The 15,462-nt window shown below is 43.4% G+C and overlaps 1 protein-coding gene across 2 annotated transcripts in view; it reads left to right on the top strand.

The window, feature by feature from the left end:
• The first annotated feature begins 2,023 nt into the window (after nt 1–2,023).
• LOC131819487 (uncharacterized) overlaps nt 2,024–15,462 on the top strand; it is a 41,490-nt gene continuing 28,051 nt past the window's right edge. The window contains exon 1 of one of the 2 annotated variants that reach the window (XM_059154640.1): nt 2,024–2,270. The gene's annotated coding sequence lies outside the window, so the exon portion shown is untranslated. The remainder of the gene's footprint in view (nt 2,271–15,462) is intronic. The other variant, XM_059154639.1, reaches the window with a different exon arrangement.

Here is a 15,462-nt window from a genome sequence, read left to right on the forward strand (position 1 = left end):
TCAAAGAAAAATTGGTCTGATCTGTATGAAAATGATACTGTATATGTGGCATTAAAATATTCTTCAGTCCTGGGTATTCACCTTTGGATAGAAAGATTTGTGGTTTTCAAATCATCCCATATTAATGGAGAAGGTATGAGACCTAAAACATCTCTAGAAAGGCCACTTATCTCTGTAACCTCACTGGGTGTCAGTGTGGGGCTTACATTATATACATAAATGGGAAGATGTCCAACTGATTCTCACGCTTGATCTGTGTGGGAAGTCCATGAAACTTATTAATTTCAGTCATCGGTTCATCAGCTTCTCTCTCAAGGACTCCTGGACAACACCCAGACAGTGTGGCAGCACCAGGAGTCTGAGAGTGGGAGAGGAAGCGCCAGAGGTGACAGGGATAGAGAGAGGAAGGGACAAGGGGGAATTGCAAGGAAGATAGGTGGGACGTGGCCCCGGAGTGCGGAAGGAGAATCATGGCCCACGGAGGAGGGGCTTTGAGTCTTGGGGCAAGAAAAGGCAGGAGTCTTGGGCATCAGAGTTCTCTGAGTCCAGGGCTCTGATCTCCCTCTGAGGGCCATTGCACTTGGGAAGATGAGTCCCCGTCATTCGGCCTGGGGATGTGGGGCCCAGCCTCAGGATCTGTCAGGGAGAGATCAGGCTTGAGGGAGAGGATGCTGCTCTTTGGCAGGTAGTTTCTAGTGCTTGCCCTGTGGGGAAGTGACCCTGAGCCATCTCCCTCCCTGCCCTATCCCTGCTGCGTTCCTCCTGCACCAGCAGGGCCTAGCTCATGTTCCAAAACCAGGCCCCAGTCCTGCAGTCTGGAACTGGCACAGAGGCACAGCTGATCTCAGCCCAGGGTATTTGAGAATAAGGTCCATGTTCTCCGTCTGGAGCTGGCAATGTGCAGCAGGATGTGGGGTTGCTATTGTCAGGTTGCCTGCCCAACCTGACGTGGGATGTGAGGGGGACAGTTTCAACCCGTGCAGCCTTCTCTTGCATCCAAGCAGAAACTTCTACTTCACCAAGCCTCCTCCTGCTTGTGAAGAGATGGCAGTTAGTAGTCGAGGTAAAATTGGTTCCTTACCACACTGGTGGAAAGGATTTCATCCATCTACCATGTCTAAAGTCTCTTTCATTGAAAATAGGATCTAAGGAGATATGCAGAAAATTCATAACACATCTGTAGGTTCCCCTAGGATTGCATTTTGACTCTGTCACCTATGTGTCACCAAACATTTTATTGGCATGGTCGAAAATAAACTCTCGCAATCAAGATCTTGGTGCTAAATGATGTCTTGTATCAGTGGACTTTCATATATCGTGACCCGAGCGGAAATTATTCCTGAAAGGAAGAAGGAAAGAAAAGTTCAACGAGTGTAACGGGTGTCAGTGACTTATGTCGTAGGAACATTTTGGTGGGTAAACACAGGTGTCTGTTCCTTTACATTTGTACTTCCATAGTGTGTATTTTGATTTGTTTTCAAGGCTTGACTCATTTATTTGAGAGAGAGTGAGAGCATGAGAGGGGAGAAGATCAGAGGTAGAAGGCGACGTCCCTCGGAGCTCGGAGCTGGGAGCCCGATGCGGGACTTGATCCCGGGACTCCAGGATCATGACCTGAGCTGAAGGCATTTGCCCAATCAACTGAGCTACCCAGGTGCCCTGCATTCTGTGTTTTTGAAGGGAGCAGGGCAAGCACTCCAATTTATGTAATGACATTGTCAAATTTGGCTCCACTCATCACTCAGACAGAGAGGAGAAGGAATCGATTTTTGGACCTGAGGTGCTGTCGTAAAGGCCTGTCCCAGTGTAGGGACAGGCTTCCTGGGACCAGAGCAGCCTCAGTGCCTCCCCCAGAGCAGCGCCACACCCCCGCACCCCATTAGTCCCCCAGCGCCCCCAGTCCCCTTAACCCCCTCATCGTCCCCTTAGAGCATTGCGGAGATTCCCAGGGCAGCCGGCAGAGGGCGCCCGCATGCCTCCAGCCAGCGGGGCTGTTTGCTCCCGTGCTCAGCAGCCTTAGGGGTAGGCGGCGCGCCATGACGTCATCTGACGCTGGGTTTCAGGGCAGGAAGGGTTTGTGCCGCCAGCTGAGGACCCTCAGACCCTCAGACCCTCAGGGCTGCGTTTACAGCAAGTTCTGACGCTGCCCCGGAGAGACCCTCGGGACTTTGCAGCAGCTTGGTGCCTCCTGTGGTGCGATGGCTGGAGTGCCCTTGTGGGCTGAGAGCTGAGGAGGGGGCTCTGGGCGGCTTCCCGAGACAGGCTGGTAGGTGAGCCGCCTCCTTGTTGCATTTTTGGTGTCGTTCCCACAGTTTGGTCCTCGTTTTCCTCGAGGGTGTTTGAATAAGACCTATTTGACTCAGGCTTGACCCTGGCTAGAGGGGTCGTGCGACGCCATTCCGCAGATGCCGCGGTTGGTTTGTTACAGATGCAGGCTTGTTTCTGGGGAGAAATCCGGACTCGAATTAAGAGGAACGGGAGCAGCATGTGGTTGTGAGTGAAAACCCCAAATGCTGACTCTCGGGGCGCCCTAGAAGAATGCACTTGGGACCCATTGCCGATTACTGCTGGAATCAGAGCCCCAGGTAAAAACAATGTGCCGTCCAGTTTCTAACCTTCAAGGTTAGAGTTACCAGCAAATGTTGGGTTTGTGGAGAAGGAAGGAAAACTGAATGTAGGCCAAAGAAGCTGCGACTAAACCTTTGGCACATTGGGGGACTTGGGAGAGGTTCACTGTTGTCAGAGAAAGGAAAATTAGAAAGGCTGTTAAGAACCAGAAGTGCGTTGGAGGCATCTGGTAGTTCAAATCATTATGGCTTCTCCGGGGTGAGTCCTGTTGGAGGAGGTGGGGGGCTGGATAGAGAGATGAGAATAGAGTTCTGCTGGCTAGAATAGTGTAGTACCCATGTGCAGGGTCAAGTCCATGTCCTGCTTTTGGTTCCCCCGTTTATATGGAGTGGTAGTGTGTCAGAACACCCCCTACCAAAGCCTCTTCCCTCTGCTGTGACGTTCCCCTTATGACTTTGCTCGTTCTGACCAAGATTTGCCTTGATGAACGAAATAAGTCAGCCAGAGAAAGACAGGTACTATACGATTTCACTCATTTGTGGAATTTATGGTATGAAACATGGGAGTTGCACTGTGAAAAGTCTGCTCTACTGCAGTGTGGTTAGGTTGAACAGAGGCAACTCGATCTTTGCTTTATATGATATAAAACATAAAAGAGAAGGAAAAAGAGGCAAACCAAGAAACAACTCTTAGCTAGAGAAGAACTTGCTGGTAATCAGAGGGGTGGTGTTTGGGGGCATGGGTTCAACAGGTGATGGGGATTGAGCCTTACTCTTGTTCTGGGCGCCAGGTGTTGCATGGAAGTGCTGAGTCACACCTGAAATGAATAGAACAGTGTATGTGAGTTCATAGTAATGTAAATTAAAACGTTAGGGAAATGTCCCTGGAAGAATTTTAAGTCAACAGTCAAGTTTTTTGTATTTAGTGGTATTGTGTTTCAGTGCTAGCAAAGCCTTCTCTGGTTTGCCTGTCTCATGTTGGAGGGTATGTGCATGACAGCTCTAAACTACTCAGGTGACCGCTGAGGAGCAGGGAGGGTTAGAAGGGAGAAAGTCTCACCAGCTCCCCATGTGAAGTCTGTATCTGCTCCAGATTGAGACAGTGAGCCCGCATCCCCTCACTGGTTCTTGGGATTTGAGAGACAGCAAGTGCAGAACCAAAGCAAGGTGACAATTCCAAACCATATGTTGGTTCTATACCAGGACCCTATATATGAAAGGAGCCAGCTGAAAATATTTATTGGCACTCGTTTGGGCTGAAGGAGGAAGGTTTTCTCCCTATGAAGGCCCACCCAGAGTCCTGTATGTCTCCTGGAAGTGTCCTCCATGCGTGGCTATGAGCGAAATAGTGAAATACTGGGAAAGCGCACTGACTGAAATCAGGGAGCACGTTTGGGGACATAGAGTACACTGAAAAACGTGAAGCATTCATTGGAGAACATGTTGCAAGAATAGGAATTCTTCCAGGACATTTCCAAACAGTATTGATTTTTCAAAAGAACTGTTTAGAACTCTATGTGTTATCAAAAGTGATCTGTTATGTTGTAACTTCAGAAACCATGCATTTGGATTCGAATCAGGATTCAGTTAGTAGTAGAGGTAAAGGAACGACTTTTGAACTCTGAACCTTCTAAACATCTAGAAATGCTCACAAGATCAAAGTGAGTTTTTTCTGGAAAGGTGATAATCCAAAGAAGTTTCCTCCTTTTGGAAGAGACTGGGAGATGCAGAAAGTGGCATATTCTTTGCACAGAATATGGAGAAGGAGCAATAGTGAGAAGAGGAATGCAGGCCTTGTTGGACATGTGGGGAAAGGGGTCTCCCCAGATGTTTTGTATTTCAGTTGGTGCAGTAATAACCTTCTTGTGACCAGATGATGTACAGGTCAAGTCAGGCTTTGGTGCCTTCTTTAAAGGTGTCCTGGGGACCCAAGAATCCATTCCCTGGGGTTTGGCAGTGCAGGGTTTAATTAGCAGTATTGGAGAGGGGCCTCTCAGGGGAGGTTGGAGAGAATCTTTGTGTTGGTGTCTTTCCCAACAGAATGTCCAGGTTGCAAGGTGTGACGGTCACGGTTAGTGTCCCTGGGAGTGCACTGGGAAAAGTCTGCTCTACTGCAGCATGGTTAGGTTGAAGAGAGGCAACTCGATCTTTGCTTTATTGAAATATATCCCCTTTTCCAACTGTGGGTCCAAAGAGGCAGAGGTCGGATGCACAGTGTCCAGTTTCTATCTCCCAGGGGGAGAGACTGGTTTCCAAAAAGGGGTGGGCTTGAGATTTAGGAGGGACGGCAATCCCTTTGACCCAGGTAGTTGTTTTTTCCAGGTGAGTCCCCAGTAGTGTGGTCATTGTGTGAGACTAACTTTGAAGACAGAGGACAGTAATGTACAATGAAATTGTTGTAAAACTAGGGAAACATCACAAACTGGCGAAACGCCTGCATGGTAGAATGGGTTTTCTGGTCACTGTGTATAGTTTAAGAGGGTTTCCCTGGGAAGGGTAATTTTTTCTAACAGGATTTTAGCTGCAAAAGAGTCATTGGCCTTTCTCCAAGGGGAAGCTTTTGTCCAGTGAGAAGACCTATAGGCACATTGACTAACACCTACTTATATCCATGAGATGAGGAAATTGCATGAAATCCAGTTGCCAAATGTCTGACGGTTCATTGAGTGGTTTAAAATGCCCAGGGGAGGTATGGACTTGTTTCCCAGGATTGTATTTTGGACATGTGAGACAAGCAAGGTATGCCATTTTTGCAGGCGTTGTAACATTTCCCCGTCCATAGTGATTCATGAATGCTCTCAAGTTGTCAGCAGAGCAATTGTTTGCTGCTGGCACAGTTGTCAGGGGTGGGAATTTTAGAACATTGGGCAGGGCCAGATTGTTCTTTGCTCCAAGCCTAAAATCTCTCTTTTTATCCAGGTGTCATTAGATTTGCAACATTGTTTCTCCTTGTCTGGGCCCCATTGTTGGCCATGTCTGGTCAATTATTCCAACTTCTCTGTTGGTCGGACATCCCTCCTGAACATGACCGAGGTCTGGATATTGATCTCCTTTTGAGAAGCTTTTTTGGACAGAATATCAGCGAGGGGGTTTCCTTTGGCTTCCCGGGATCCAAGTGCAGAATATCCCTGGAACCTTAATAATGACCAGATCTGCAGGCAGAAGTGTGGCATCTGATGCGTTTTGAACATGGGCACCATTTTCCATCTCATCCTCCTTGTAGGGAAGGAAACCGCATTGCTTCCATAATATTCCAGAACCATGAGCGAGCTGCCCAAAGCACATACCAAGTATCGGCATCCATGTTTGTGGTCGTGCTGCTGGCTAAAGTAGAAGCTGGAGTAAGGGCGTGTAACTCATCCTGCTGGCCTGAAGCAGCCAGAGGGAAAGGTGCTGCCTCAGTGTGTTCAAAGTGAGTTGCAGTAGCATACTTGTCATGATATTTGTCATTTTGCTCCTTTAAAGAGGAATCATCAGAAGAGCATGGAAAGTCTGCATCGGTTAGAGCAGTTTGCTGCAGGTTGTCACGGAGTCAGCAGGTGATCTGTCAGTGCGAAGCAGCTGTGAGGGGTTTCATACGTGAAGGGGGGCAGAAGGGTGGCAGGGGTGAGGCTGTTGGAACCAGAAAGAGTTCTGTTGGAGTGGTAAGCAGGAGGATTTCATAGGAGGTGAGGCGACCGGCTGGAAAATGCTGAGTGTGAGGCGAATTCAGAAGGGCTTCTACTACATGGGCATGGGATGGTGAAAGGGGATGCTGTGACCAGGTCTTCAGTGGCCTCATCCCAGAGGGTGGGGGCAGGGTGGCTCTGAGGTCGGGGGCGTATCCCCCAGCCACGGCATCTACCTGTTGACGCCAATAGCCTACGGGGTGATGGTGCTCCCTGTGTCCTGGGGTGAGCACTCCAAGGGCATTCCCTTCCCTGTCACACAGAGAGAGGGAAAAGGGAAGTTGATAGTGAGGAAGCCCGAGGGAAGGGGCTGTTGGTCGACTTCTGTTTCAGGTTTCAAAGGCTGTGTCATCCCCCTTTTTCTGATTAATAGAGTTTGGTTTCTCAGTGTTTGGTAAAGCCTGTCATGGCTGAGAAGTTTGGAATCCACTGTTGACAGTAGCCGGTTAGTCTAGGAAAGCCTGGGTATAGGCATTTCGTTTTAGGTTGTGAGAAGTTGAGGATGCCTTGAGTCTACTTGGATCCAGATGTGGTCCTTGTTCTGAGATCAGGTGACGTAAATACCTAACGCGAGTTTGAGCAAACTGCGGTTTTTCTTCGGAGCCGTTATGTCCCTTTTAAGGCCAGAAGTTATCCCAGGTGGATGCTTTTTTCTCAGGAGGGAAGCAGAGATGCCAATCATTTACAAATTGTAACAAAGGAGAGCCCACAGCCCACTTCCTGTCATGTGGTGGGCAACATGTGCCAAGGGAAGAGGGAGATCTAGGCCTCCAGCCCTGAAATGAGTAAGTCCCAGGAACATAAAGCAGAGAGCAAGGAATACAGTCAGTAATCGTTGTGATGGAATGGCATAGATGGTAGGTCTGCTTGTGAACATAGCATAACATTTAAACGTTTAAACTTCCATAATCACTAATTGTGAGCCTGAAACGAATGTAATATTGGGTGTGAACTGTAGTAAGAGAAAGAAAAAGAGACAACTTGGAAATCTGGAGTCTCTTTAGATCCTCAGACGTCTTAACTCCAAAGGGGCCGATTTCAACAGGTTTGGGAAAGGAGGGAGCAGAGGGAGCTTCAGAGAAAAAGCAGGGCTAGTGAAGGGATCAGAGGGTAGGATCAGGGGAGATGAGAGGGCGCAGAGAGAGCAGAGGGAGATGGTGCCAGATGGGGCCTGATGGTGTGGCCTGAGCACAAGGTTGTTCCCTCTGCTGTGTAGACAAAGAAGGTGAGGGAGGGGACGAAGAGGACTCAGAAGCTGTTTTGTCTCTCTAGGTGTATGATTATCTCATTTAGTTTACAAATTGTATACAGAGAGATGCGTTTTTAGTTTTGATAGCATTTGGAAGCTTCAAAATACTGATTGAAATAGGCATCCCATTTTAGAGCCATGGTTGTCCAATTCAGCTTTGAGAAAATTAAGGTTGGGATGATCAAAACTTCCCCATCATGGCCATTGAAGTTCTACATTATTTCTGGTTAAGCCAGACCATTTATTTGTCAATGTGCATGCAGAGGGACCATTTTAAAATTTTTTTCAAAACTTATTTTTATTAACATATCATGTATTATTTGCCCCAGGCATACAGGTCTGTGAATCATCAGGATTACACATTTCACAGCACTCACCATTGCCCATACCTTCCCCAGTGTCCATAACCCAACCACCCTTTCCCTACCCCCAGCAACCCTTAGTTTGTTTTGTGAGATGAAGAGTCTCTTATGGTTTGTCTCCCTCCCGATCCCATCTTGTTTCATTATTTTCTTCCCTACCCCCCAGACCTCCTGCTTTGCCTTGTTCAAATTCCTCATATCAGAGAGATCATATGATAATTGTCTTTCTCTGATTGACTGATTTCACTCAGCATTATACCCTCTAGTTCCATCCACATCATTGCAAATGGCAAGATTGGGTTTCTTTTAATGACTGCATAGTATTCCGGTGTGTGTGTGTATGTATGTATGTATATATATATATACATATACATATGTGTATATATATATATATATGTATATGTATGTATATAGCACATCTTCTTTATCCCTTCATCTGTTGATGGACATCTAAGTTCTTTCCATGGTTTGGCTATTGTGGACATTGCTGCTACAAACATTCAGGGGCACGTTCCCCTTCAGATCGCTACATTTGTATCTGTAGGGTAAATACCCAGTAGTTTGATTGCTGGGTGATAGGGTAGCTCTATTTTTAGCTTTTTGAGGAACCTGCATGCTATTTTCCAGAGTGGCTGCACCAGCTTGCATTCCCAGCAGCAGTGTAGGAGGTTTCCCCTTTCTCTGCATCCTCGCCAACATCTGTCATGTCCTGACTTGCTCATTTTAGCCATTCTGACTGGTGTGAGGTGGTATCTCATTGTGGTTATGATTTGTATTTCCCTGATGCTGAGTGATTTTTTTCATGTGTCTGTTGGCCATCTGGATGTCTTCTTTGCAGAAATGTCTGTTTATGTCTTCTGCCCATTTCTTGATTGGATTATTTGCTCTTTGGGTGTTGAGTTTGATAATTCTTTACAGACTTTGCATACTAACCCTTTATCTGATATGTCATTTGCGAATATCTTCTCCCATTCTGTCAGTAGTCTTTTGGTTCTGTTGACACTTCCTGTGCTGTCCATCAGCTTTGGATCTTGATGAATTCCAATAGTTCATTTTCACCCTTGCCTCCCTTGCCTTTGGCGATGTTTCTAGGAAGAAGTTGCTGTGGCTGAGGTCGAAGAGGGTGCTGCCCATGTTCTCCTTAATGATTTTGATGAGTTCCTGTCTCACATTGAGGTCTTTCATCCATTTTGAGTCTATTTTTGTGCGTGCTGTAAGGAAATGGTCCAGTTTCATTTTTCTGTATGTGGCTGTCCAATTTTCCATTTGTTGAAGAGACTTTCCTTTTTCCCATTGGACATTCTATCCTGCTTTGTTGAAGATTCGCTGACCATAGTGTTGAGGATCTAGTTCTGGGCTCTGTCTTCTGTTCTATTGATCTAGGTGTCTGTTTTTGTGCCTGTACCATACTGTCTTGATGATGACAGCTTTGTAATAGAGCTTGAAGTCTGGAGTTGGGATGCCACCAAGTTTAGTTTTCTTGTTCACCATTCTTCTGGCTCTTTGGAGTCTTTTCTGGTTCCATATAAATTTTAGGATTATTTGTTCCATTTCATTGAAAAAATGGATGGTATTTTGACAAGGATTGCATTAAATGTGTAGATTGCTTAGGGTAGCATAGACTTTTTCCCAATATCTGTTCTTCCAGTCCATGAACATGGAATGCCTTTCCATTTCTTTGTGTCTTCCTCAACTTCTTTTGTGAGTACTTTATAGTTTTCTGAGTATAGTTTCTTTGCATCTTCGGGTAGGTTTATTTGTAGGTATCCTATGGTTTTGGGTGCAATTGTAAATAGGTTTGCTCCTTAATTTCACTGTCTTTTGTCTTGCTGTTGGTGTATAGAAATGCAAATGATATGTGAGCATTGATTTTACATTCTGACACTTGACTGAATTCCTGTATGAGTTCTAACAGTTTTGGAGTGGTGTCTTTTGGCTTTTTCCACAAAGTGTCATGGCAAAGAATGGGAGTTGGATTTCTTTTCCTATTCAGATGGCTTTTATCTCTTGGTGTTGTCTGATTGCCAAAGCTAGGACTTCTAGTACTATGTGGAATAGCAGTGGTGATAGCTGTTGAATAGGGCTCAATAGTGTTGAATAGCTGTGTTCCTGACCTTAGGGGAAAAACTCAGTTTTTCCCTAATGAGAATATTTGCTGTGGGTTTTTCATAGATGGCTGTGATGGTATTGCAGTATATCCCCTCTATCCCTACAATGTGAAGAGTTTTGATCAAAAAAGGATGCTGTACTTTGTCAAAAACTTTTTCAGCATCTATTGACAGAATCATGTGGTTCTTGTTCTTTCTTTTATTAGTGTATTGTATCACATTGATTGATTTGCTGATGTGGAACCATCCTTGCAGCCCAGGAATAAATCCCACTTGGTCGTGGTGAATAATCCTTTTAATGTACTGTTGACGCCAATTGGCTAGTATTTTGGCGAGATTTTTTGCGTCTATGATCATCAAGGATATTGGCCTGTAATTCTCCTTTTTGATGGGGATCTTTGTTTGGTTTTGGGATCAAGGTAATGCTGGTCTTATAAAATGAGTCTGGAAGTTTTCCTTCCATTCTATTTTTTGGAACAGTTTCAGGAGCATAGGTGTTAATACTTCTTTCAATGCTTTGTAGGATTTCCTTGGGAAGCCATCTGGCCCTGGGCTCTTGTTTTTTGGGAGATTTTTTGATGGATGCTTCAATCTCCTGACTGGTTATGGGTCTGTTCAGGTTTTCTCTTTCTTCCTGGTTCCAGTTTGGTAGTTGATACATCTCTCGGAATGCATCCATTTCTGCCAGATTGTCAGATTTGCTGGTGTATAGTTGCTCATAATATGTTCTTATAATTGTTTGTATATCCTTGGTGTTGGTTGTGATCTCTCCTCCTTCATTCATGATTTTATTAATGTGGGTTCTTTCTCTTTTCTTTTTGATTATTCTGGCCAGGAGTTTATCAATGTTACTAATTCTTTCAAAGAACCATCTCCCAGTTTTGTTGATTTGTTCTACTGTTCCTTTGGTGTCTATTTCACTGATTCCTACTCTGATCTTTATGGTTTCTCTTCTCCTGCTGGGTTTAGGCTTTCTTTGCTCTTCTTTCTCCAGGTCCTTTAGGTGTAGGGTTGGATTGTGTGTTTGAGACCTTTCTTGTTTCTTGAGAAAGCCTTGTATCGCTATATCCTTTCCTCTCAGGGCTGCCTTTGCTGTGTCCCAAAGATTTGGAACAGTTTTGTTTCCATTTTCATTTGTTTCCATGAATTTTCTCAGTTCTTCTCTACTTTCCTGGTTGACCCATTCATTCTTTAGTAGGATGCTCTTTAGCCTCCATGTATTTGAGTTCCTTCCAACTTTCCTTTTGTGATTGAGTTCTAGCTTCAGAGCTTTGTGGTCTGATAATATGCAGGGAATGATCCCTCACTTTTGGTACCAGTGGAGATGTGATTTATGACCTAAGATGTGTTTCATTTTGGAGAATGTTCCATGTGTACTAGGGAAGAAAGTGTATTCTGCTGCTTTGGGATGGAGTGTTCTGAATATATCTGGGATGTCCATCTGGTCCAGTGTGTCACTTAAAGCCTTTATTTCCTTGTTAATCTTTTGCTTAGATGATGTGTCCATTTCAGTGCAGGGATTGTTAAAGCCCCCTAGTATTACTGTATTATTGTTGATGTGTTTCTTTGATTTTGTTATTAATTGGTTTATCTAATTGGCTGCTCTCATGTTATGGGTATAAATATTTAAAATGGTTAGATCTTCTTGTTGGATAGACCCTTTACAAATGATATTGTGTCCTTCTCATGTCTTATTATAGTCTTTGACTTAAAATCTACTTGATCTGATGTAAGGATTGCCACCCATCTTTCTTTTGATGTCCATTAGCATGGTACATTGTTTTCTAACCCCTCACTTTAAATCTGGATGTGTCTTTGGGTCTAAAATGAGTTTCTTGTAGAAAGCATATCATGGGTGTTTGTTTGTTTGTTTGTTTGTTTTTAATCCATTCTGGTACCCTGTGTGTTTTCACTGGTGCATTTAGCCCATTTACATTCAGGCTAACTATTGAAAGATATGAATTTAATGCTGTTGTATTGGTGACTGTCACTGTACACGGTCTCTGTTCTTTTCTGGTCTATTACTTTTAGGCCCTCTCTTTGCTTTGAGGACCCCTTTCACTATTTGATGTAGGGCTGATTTGGTGTTTACCAATTCTTTTAAGTTTTGTTTGTCCTGGAAGCTTTTTATCTCTCCTTCTATTTTCAATGACAACCTAGCTGGATATAGTATTCTTGGTTGCATATTTTTCTAGTGTAGTGCTCTGAATATATCATGCTGGTACTTTCTGGCCTGCCAGGTGTCTGTGGATAAGTCTGCTATCTAATATTTCTACCATTGTATGTTACAGTCCTCTTGTCCTGAACTGCTCTCAGGACTTTTCTCTTCGTCAGTAAGACTTGTAATATTTCCTGTTAGAATACAGGATGTGGACCTCTATTTTATTGATTTTGAGGGGTGTTCTCTGAGCCTCCTTGGTTTTGTGGCTTGTTCCCTTTGACATATTACGGAAATTCTGTACTATAATTTACTCCAATACACCTTCTGCCCTCCCTTCTTCTGGGATCCCAATTATTCTAATATTGTTTCCTCTTTTTTTTTTTTTAAAGATTTTATTTATTTATCAGAGAGAGAGAGGGAGAGAGGGAGCACAGGCAGAAAGAATGGCAGGCAGAGGCAGAGGGAGAAGCAGGCTCCCCGCTGAGCAAGGAGCCCACTGTGGGACTTGATCCCAGGATGCTGGGATCATGACCTGAGCCGAAGGCAGCTGCTTAACCAACTGAGCCACCCAGGCGTCCCTAATATTGTTTCCTCTTATGGTATCACTTCTCTCCCCAGTTCTCCTCTTGTGGTCCAGTAGTTGTTTGTCTCTCTTCTGCTCAGCTTCTTGATTCTCCATCATTTGGCCATCGATACCACTCTCTAAAATAAGAAAATAAATAAAATTTTAAAAAGAATTATTGGGAGGCCTGGGTGGCTCAGTCAGTTAAGCAGTTGCCATCTGCTTGGCTCGTGAACCCAGGGTCCTGGGATTGCCTCCCGCATCAGGCTCATTGCTCAGTAGGTAGCCTGCTTCTCCCCCTGCCTGCTCTGCCTGCCACTCTGTCTGCTTGTGCTCTCTCTCCTTCTGACAAATAAATAAAATCTTTAAAAAATAATAAAAGAAATTAGGAAGACAAGCTCTAAATATGGAGAAGATTGTACTAAGCAGAGTTTTAAAATCTCTTTCAGAAGAAGAAACGTGATGGTATTGTTTAGTATGTTAAAAAGGATGCTAGTGTCCACTGATTCATACATTTCCAATTTCTTCACTTTTCTGTTTTTCTTATTTTCGAATTCACATAATATATTCATATATCTTCCTAAGTCTTAATATTGCCAAGGCTCCTTTCTGTGGCTTATTGTAAGAAAGAAGATAGGCCATCTAAGGAGAATGCAGCTTGGTATAACAGCAGCATTTGCTGCTGTAGATTATGACTAACTTTTCCCACACAGGTGAAAATTTCTTCCCACATTGACTAGTCCTATAAAAAAGGAGTGTATCTGTATCAATATGATTTCATTCCATCTTAGTGTATTTCATTTGATAGTTTATTTGTATGTGTGTAGTTAATATAGGTATATTTTAGACACAAGGCCATTGCCTCATTCACTGATTTTGAGAAGAGATATTTCCTAGGTATACAGGTTTAAGATTTGCACATTTGAATTCATACACAGAGAACTTTTGCCTGTGGGATTAAGGTTATGTGCTGAAGAAGATGCAAGGGGGCATAATCATGTTGGGGGGAGAAGTAACAGCATATATCACATAGACCTGCTATAGTTACTCAATTATATATCTGGGTAGGAGCAACTTTATGACCACACTGCCATTTTCCCAACTTAATAATGATTTCAGAAACTTGATATATCACATTTTCATTCCAAGATAATGAAATCAAGAAATCTGTTGCTGTGCCAGTATTCTTTTTGAAATGTTTTTATTCACGTCTCAGTACCAGAGTGTTATGTTAGTGTCAGGTGTGGGGTATAATGATTCATCCATTGTACACATGACTCTTGTGCCCATCACCATCGATGTCCTCTGAATCCCCTTCACCTTTGTCACCCATCTCCATTCCCACCTCTCCTCTGTCAGCCCTCAGTCTGTTCTCTGTATTGAAGAGTCTGTTTTGATTCATCTTTTTTCTTTGTTTATTCAATTCCAGATATGAGTGAAATCATATTTTATTTGTCTCTCTCTGAATGACTTCTTTCAGTTAGCATTATATCTTCTAGATCTATCCATGTTGTTGCAAATGGCAAGTTCACATACATTTTTTATGTCCGAGTATTTATCCATGAATATATGCAAGATAGGCTGCTTCCCTATCTTGGCTGTGGTAGTAATACTTCATTTAAAGGAGGATGTATCTCTCTTCTCAAATGAGCATTTTCACTGACCTCAGGTAGCTTACTGGATCCTATGGTATTTATAAATTTTGTGAGGAACCCACATTGTGTTTTTCACAGTGGCTCCACCAGTTTGGACTCTCACCAACAATGCATGAGGGTACCTTTTGTTCTAGTACTCAATACTTGTTCTTTTTTATGGTTTTTCTTCTACCCATTATGGCATGGGAGAGATGCTATCTCATTGTTACTTTGCTTTGAATTTCTCCCATGGTTCGTGATAGTGAGCACCCTTTCATGTGTCCACTGCCCATCTTTATTTACTTATACAGAACTGTCTCTTCATGCTCTCCATTTGCTTTTCAGTTGTATCAAATTGAATCATTTGGGTTTGTTGTTGTTGTTTGGTTTGGCATTTTATAAGTTCATTATATATTTTGGATATTAACTACTTATTAGACACATCATTTGCAAACATCTTCTCACATTCCATATGTCCTCTTTGAGTTTTATTGGTAGTTTTCTTCACTGAATAGAAGTTTAGATTTCATTGTAATGCCAGTGTCTTCATTTTGCTTTTGTGTCCCTTGCCAGAGGAGGACTTCCTAGAAAACTGTTTCCATGGTTGATGTTAAAGAAATGACAGCCTATATTCTTTCAGGAATTTTATTGCTTCAGGTCTCACATGGAAGTCTTTAGTCCATTCTGAGTCTTTCTTGTGCTTGGTGTAATTAAGTAGTGTGATTTCATTGTTTGTGAGTGGCTGTCCAGTTTTTCCACATCATTGGTTGAAGAGATAGATCTTTTCCCCATTGTGAATTTCTGATTCCCATTGTCATGAATGATTTGGCCATACAAGAGTGGGGTCATTTCTGGATTGTCTGTTCTGTTCATTGATCTCTGTGTTCATTTTTGTGCCAGGCTGTATTGTTTTGATTACTACCGTGTTGTAGTATATCTTGAAATCTGGAATTTTGGTACCTCCAGTTTTGTTCTTCTTTTTCAAGATTTCTTTGGCCACTCAGGGTCTTTTCTGTTCCATAAGATTCTTTGTTCTGGTTGAATGAAAACTGGTGTTGATATTTTCATAGGGATTGCATTAAAACTGTGGGTTCCTGTAGGTAGTATGGATATTTTAATCTTGGTTGTTCCAGTTGATGAACATGGCATTT

Source organism: Mustela lutreola, chromosome 17 (genome assembly GCF_030435805.1).
Source record: "Mustela lutreola isolate mMusLut2 chromosome 17, mMusLut2.pri, whole genome shotgun sequence".
Lineage (NCBI taxonomy): Eukaryota > Metazoa > Chordata > Mammalia > Carnivora > Mustelidae > Mustela > Mustela lutreola.